This window comes from Propithecus coquereli, unplaced genomic scaffold (genome assembly GCF_000956105.1).
Source record: "Propithecus coquereli isolate 6110/MARCELLA unplaced genomic scaffold, Pcoq_1.0 Scaffold757, whole genome shotgun sequence".
NCBI classification, from domain to species: domain Eukaryota; kingdom Metazoa; phylum Chordata; class Mammalia; order Primates; family Indriidae; genus Propithecus; species Propithecus coquereli.
In genome coordinates, this window is record NW_012153696.1 from 1 (window position 1) to 6,595 (window position 6,595).

The following is a 6,595-nucleotide window of genomic DNA, read 5'->3' on the forward strand; positions in this document are numbered from 1 at the left end:
GCCGCTGAGGAGCAGGGACAGGGCCCGGCCCACACTCGGGGCAGCCAGTGAGCACCAGGCACGGCAGCCGATGGGGTGAGCAGGGGGTGCTCTGGGGAACCTGCTGCCCCTGGGGTCGGGATCTCTTCTGTTCCCTGATGTGTCCTGGAACTGCTGGCACCTGACACTAAACTGGACACCTGGAAACTCCTAGTTGAACAAAACAGACCCCGAAACCCACGGGGGCAGTTCCAGCCGGGGCAGCCCCGCAAGAGCAGAAGTGGCCACAGTGTCCCCGATGTCTGGAGCCGCGTGCCCGGAAAGTGCCCAGGGGTCCGGTCACCTTCCCCAGGACACTGTCAGCCCAGGCCGCCCCTCCAACCTCCTCTGCCCTACCCCCGGGGCTCGACTGCAGCTGAACTCGGCGCCGTCCTGCGCCAGGGCTTGTCCACTTTCGTGAGAATTGGATCTTACGGTTTATGTTAAAGATTCCCATTTCCCATGTTAACTGTTTAAAATTTACAACCCATTTCAAATGCGGTGTTTTTTTCAGACGTAGATGGAAAATGAGTTATTTTGACATTTGTGTCCTGGTTCCCTCCCAAGCCGCCAGAGTCCAGGTGCAGGTGCCAGAGCCCAGGACACTAGGGCAGGACGACAGACAGGGCAAGGACGGGGAGGACCACACAGTCGGGTGACGAGGGACAGACAGGGGACCCTCTGGAATGGAGCTTATTTTTCTAGTGACAACGGTAACAGAGAAACCTGACGGCAAAACCTAAAAGGACTCTGGCCACGTCTCCAAAGACCCGTTCGTCTGGCAGAGGAGACGGGCGGGGAGAGGACACCTCCCGCCTGGTCCCCGCGCCAGGCGCAGTGGGGTCGGGGGGAGGCTGGACTCGAACCGATTCGAGAAGCACTGGACGTCCCTGCACAGCCCGCACAGATGCGGAGGGCGGAGCTCACGCCCCTGTGGGTGGCGACGCCAGTTCCTGAGGGAGCCCCGTCTCGGCCTCTTCCCTACACGGCTGGGCCACACCACGGGCCCCGGGAACCCCATGCCCCTCCGCACCCGCACGGCCCCACGCGGCTCACCTGTTCGAAGGCCCCACGAATCGCACCCTCAGCCGCCCTGTGTCTGGGGCTTCCCCTCCCACGGCCCTGGGTGAGGAATGAGCCTCGTAACACACACCATGTGGGTTCAGATCCTGTCTCCACCGCCCACCGACGGCGGGACCCTGGTCTTCACTCGACCTCGCTGCCTTGGCTGCCGCCGGAGGTGCAGGGTATACTAATGCGTGTCGGAGGGTTTCTGTGGGGGTCCAGGCCGTTAATAACACGTAGGGAACTGAGAACAGTGCCCTGCACAGGCCAGGAGTGTCTGCCCTGGTCACTGCGGGGTCTCCCCTGCCCGTCCCAGGTGGGCACGGCCCCGGCCGAGCTCGTGCATCTGCGGGAGAGAGGCCCTCGGAGAGCAGCAGGCAGCGTCTCGCCAGACCAGGGGGAACTAAAGGGGGACTGTTCTCTGTTTTATTGGGGTTGGGGGGATGCATTTTCCCTCCGCCTGTGTACATTCCTGAGTGACTATTCGCTCCTCTAGCACCGGGCTGGCCGCGTCCAGTCTCATGCCCTGCGCTCAGGACGTCCCTTCTAGAAGGTGAGCCTCTTCTCCTGGCCGCAGTCGAGTCTCGCAGGCAGGAGACAGCCCACCTGGGTCCGCTCCGTCGCGACCTCAGCCAGGGGGACCCTGCTGCGGTGTCACTGCCACAGTTTCCCTCCCGCTCCCCAAGACTCCTGGTGGCTGGGAGCGGGACACGTCCAGAGCCCTTGCAAAGCTGGCTGAGAGCCCCCCGTGCAACGCCCAGCGAAACACACCCGGACCTACGTGACCTGCGCAGACGTGGAAGCCGGCAGACGGCCGTGGGGGCTTCACACCTGCCTCCCTCTCCTTCTCCCCCGCAGACCGCGCGGAGCCCCAGCTCCACCCGGCCCCGCCCGGCCCCCGCTGAGGCGGGCCTCGCACTTCGCGGCACCCACTCTCCCTAGAGCTGCGCCAGGGCCGCATGGACACTTCTCCCCCCACCCCCCAATGACTGCAGGCGCCTCCTGCTCCCCCGAGTGCAAGGGCCTCACCCCTGCTCTCTCCGTGCCCCTCTGCAGCCCTCGACCTGCCAACCACCCGCACTGTCCAGCTCTGGGGGAGCGGGGAGACCCGCCTTGCTCCCCCTTCCTCACACCCTCTGCCCCCCGCCAGACCCTGTTCAGAGCCGGCTCCCCTGGGAAGCTCCTCCTGGTCAGTCACTGGGAACCGAGGCCATGCGAGCTCCCAAGGGTGGGTACCACATTGTGGGCCTGGCCTGGCAGGAGGCCAGGGGTCAGGGGCTCGGGTCAGAGCCCCAGCTTCACCTCGGCCTGGCCGTGCGGCCCCTTCTTTGTAGAAAGACAGGACTGGAGTCGGAGCGGGAGGCAAGCTGAGAGCGCAGAGGGAGGGGCCGCTACAGCTCCCACGCTCCGCTGCTGCCCCCAACCCAAGCCCGGCCCGCTCCCCCGGGCATCAGTCCTGCTCCCCAGCTGGGTAGGAGCTCCGGGCAGGGGCAGGGATGTGCTCTGTTCTCTCCCCCCCATCAGCCACAGTGCGGTGCAGCCGGCACTCGACAGATGTTTCCAGACGGGAGCACGGTGCCTGGGGTCTGGCTGTGGGGGTTTGGGGGGTTCTGACTAGAGCCTCCCAAAGGGTCTGTGGTCCTGCCACTCTCCCTCAGGGCCTCTCCCTCCGCCCTGGGGGGGGTCTGAGTCTCCCTGCCTTGACCCCAGCACTGGTAGGACAAGAGAGTCGGCGCCCCGGCTCCAGGAGAGCCCTGAGGCCAGACTCCGGTGGGCTTTAGAGAGTACAGAGCTCTTGCAACGCCCTGATCTCCTCTCGCGGGCATGTCTGAACGTGGGCCCAGCCTCACCCAGGGGCCAGCGGCTGACATGCGGTCTGGGCTCCGGTGAGGAGACAGCCGTCCCCCTCGGAGCAGGACCTCCATCCTGCTGGCATTTCCCAGGTCTGTGATTAAACGCATGGAAATGCCAACAAGACTCGACTTGCGCCGGGGGGAAGGCTCCCTCTCCTGAAATATGCATGCGGCACCCTCTCCTCTTACCTGGGGCTGAGACAAGGCCTTGCCCAATCCGTGCCAGAGCCACATGGAACTTTCCTCACCTCAAGCTGGAGAAACGTGCCCCCAGAAGTCCCGAGAGGCTGCTCAGACCTGTGTCTGCAAGACCTCAAGGCCCGGGGCTGCCGCTCCCGCCCGTCTCCACCTGCACACAGCGGCCGGCCGCGTGCAGAGGGTGGGCGGCCTGGGCCCCGCAGCGGGCCCCAGTGGGGTCCCCAGGCCACACCCCTCCCCCAGGCTCTGCAGCGCTGCCCAGGAGAGGCAGGTGGCCGACGGGGCACACAGACTTTCTTCACTCACTCGAGTACGGGCTGGCCCAGGCAGCCTGGGGTGGGCCGAGGGGAGAAGACACAGCTCACGCCGGCTCCTCGCCCTCCCCAAGCCCCGTGGGGCCAGGTCAGCATCGGCCGCCCGCCCCAGAGCCGCGCCAGGCATAGGCCCACATCCTGGGTCCATCGCACAGCCCCTGCCCTGCAGGAGCCCAGCCTGAGACACCAAGGGGCTGGGTAGCAACACGGGGCGAGGGGTGAAGCCGTCACGGGTGTCCCATCTCAGTGACCTCAGTGACCCAGAGACGGAGGGAACGGTGGCCCAGGACAAGCTGGGGGCGGGGAGCACGAGGCAGCGGGACAGGCCCGGGGAGCCAGGAGACAGCATCCGCTTGTGCAGGGCATCGTCCAGCCCGCTTTGCCCCTTCCCGCCCCCGTCAGTGGCTCTGCGGTGGACGGACGGTCCCACCCCAGCCCTGCCTCGGTCACCCCTCCTAGGCCAGCCTGTCTTCCACACCACCTCCCGGGCCCTGTCCTGGCACCTGCCCGGGGAGGGGCAATGGCCCCGCACACAGACACGGCCCCGCAGCGGATGACAGTAAACAGGCCAGCGAGCGTGTGGGGGCCCCGGGGATCAAGGGAGGTAGAGGAAAAACAGAATCAGGCGTCCAGGCAAGGAGGGGCTTGAGCCAGGCCCCGCGGGAAGTCGCAGGTGCCGGAGGGGCAGGTGTGGGGGGGGACCCACGCAAGGGCCTGTGGGGCAGGAAGGGCTGAGGCCGAGCAGGGGGAGCTGGGGGCAGCGGGAGAGCAGAGCAGAGGAGGGGGTGCCCGGGGTCGCGAGGGCTCCCTGGGTTCCGGAGTGGACAACGTGCCGCGTCCAGGGGCCACATCTGAGCAGCGAAAGGTGGGTGCGCAGGGGCCCGGCATGTCCGCAGCAGGGTTCACAGGCGTTGGGGAGCCAGAAGGGCCCGGGGTTTGGGCTGAGCAAATGGAAGGGGGGGTTCCCACAGCCGAGGTGAGGCAACATCACCATCAGGGGAAGCTGAGCACTCAGTTTGGGTCTAGCAAGTGGAGGCCCCCAGGCTGGCCTGCAGGGAGGCGGGCACGGCTGGGGGCTGGGGGCGGAAGAGAATCTGGCCCTGGGGCGGGTGGGGTGACTCCTCCACGCCCCTGGACCTCCCTCGGCCCAAGGTGGCCGAGACCCAGCGTGGCCTGGGGAGGGGCCCAGGGTGCCGCCAGGCCCAGCTCAGGTCTCCGTCTCCCCTCAGCCACCCCAGCTGGGCTCTGTCCTCTCAAGCCCCGGGAACCCCTCCCAGGTCCCCAGCACCTCCATGTGGCTGAGCCTCTGTCCCCTTTCTGTCCTCCCCATGTCACCTCTTACAGGTCCTCCCAGCTACCCCTGGGGCCGGCCTCCCTGGCTTCCCCGGCTCTCCCCGTGTCCCCGGCCATGTGGTCCCCACCCAGCCCTGGCTTTAATCGCCCATGCCCGGGACCTCCGGGGTCATCTCCACACCCGCTTCCTGCCCAACAGCCACACCCGAGTGTCCAGGTGGCTGCTCCAGCCAGGTGGCTGCCCGACCCCTGCCCACCTCCCACCCTAAGCCTTCTCTCCAGCCTCCCCGGGAGCAGCAGAGCCTCGTCCACAAGGCCCCAGAGCAGACTTGCGTGTGCTGCCCGCACCCTCCCCGCCCACACTCTGAAGGTCACCTTCAAACTCCATCCTGTGCCTGACCACCACCCACCCTCTATTGATGCCTCACTGTCTGAGCCAGCGGGGGGTGGGGGTCACCTCCCAGGCCCCCAGCACCCTCGACCCCCCTCTCTCCTGTGGCTTCAGGAACAGCCACAGCCGACACTGCGTTTTTGCCCCAGCGCCCTGCCATGATTTCACCCATATCAGGCCAGAAACCTTGGGGTCACCCTCCCCCACCAACCCCTCACATCCAGCCCGACAGCAAATCTCGTCCAGACCCGCAGGGCTCCTCTCCACCTCCCTGCCCACCTGGCCTGCGGTGCAGCCTCCCTCACCTGTGCCGCGGGTGCCTCGGCCCTGCCCCCCTGCGGCCCGTGTCAGCACTGCAGCCGGCGGCCCCAGCGCCTGTGTCCCTGTGTGAGCTCAGGTCCCGGCTCAGCTGCACAGGAGGCGCCTAGGGACTGTTTCTTGCCGCGCAGATTGGCTTTTCCCGCCTGGGCCTGCCCTCGGTGTCCTTCCTGCCCCAAGGTCTGCCCCGCCGGCGCACAGGCGGTCTGTGCTGCCCCTCTGCACAACGCCGACGCCGCTCATGCAACACATGTTCACTGATGCCCGCCAAGCCGGGGGCCAGGGGGACAGGCCAGGCCCCACCGTCACAACCCAGCCATGGGAGGACACCGCAGCCCAGACAGGCCCAAGCCCCACTCGACACAGACAGGCGCAGGGAGAGCCAGCGGCGTCTAGTGTCACCCTCGTTTATCGCGTGAGACCCTGGAGCTCTGCAGAACAGTGGCTAGGGAGGAGGCCGGGAGGGGTTGCTGGAGAGTCCTGGGCATCGGGGGCCGTGCGGGCACCGCCATCCCCACGGCGCACCTCGGCTCGTCTAGACGGGCCCCTCGCTGCGGTAACAGAGCCAAGCTCCATTTCTGCGTCAGCCTCGGGCCAGGCGCTGAATGGCCCCAGCAAGGGGGAGCCACAGACTCAGCCTTTGGCGTTGTCTGGCCAAAGACCCCGCAGGGGTTGCTCAGTCTCGGCAGGGCAGGAGGGCGGGAGACACAAACAGAGAACAGCTGAGGGTGCAGGAGGGAGGCGCAGAGGCCGCGGCTCTCCGGCTTTCCTGCACCTCGATCTGCGGACGCGTCTGGCCAGGACACACATGGACCCCACGGACAGCTGTGGACCGAGGCTCAGAAAGCAGCGTTGCCTCTCAAAGACTCAGCTGGTGGGTGCCAGGGACGGACCTCGAGGCCACCCCCGGAACCCCACACCACACTGGCGCACTTGGCAGGAAACCTGGCTGGGGGCTCAGGCGGTGTCCTGAAATGCGACACTTCCTTCCACGGCAGGCCCCCAGGCAGCCTTTCCACAGCAGGACAAAGTCTCAAACTGCAGTACGATGCCAGCTGTTCATTTTGGGTTTAAGACCCTCTGGGCTGAATACTGTTTTCTCTGGTGACATTTTCATGCCGTGGGATGAGGTCGCAAATGCTCTG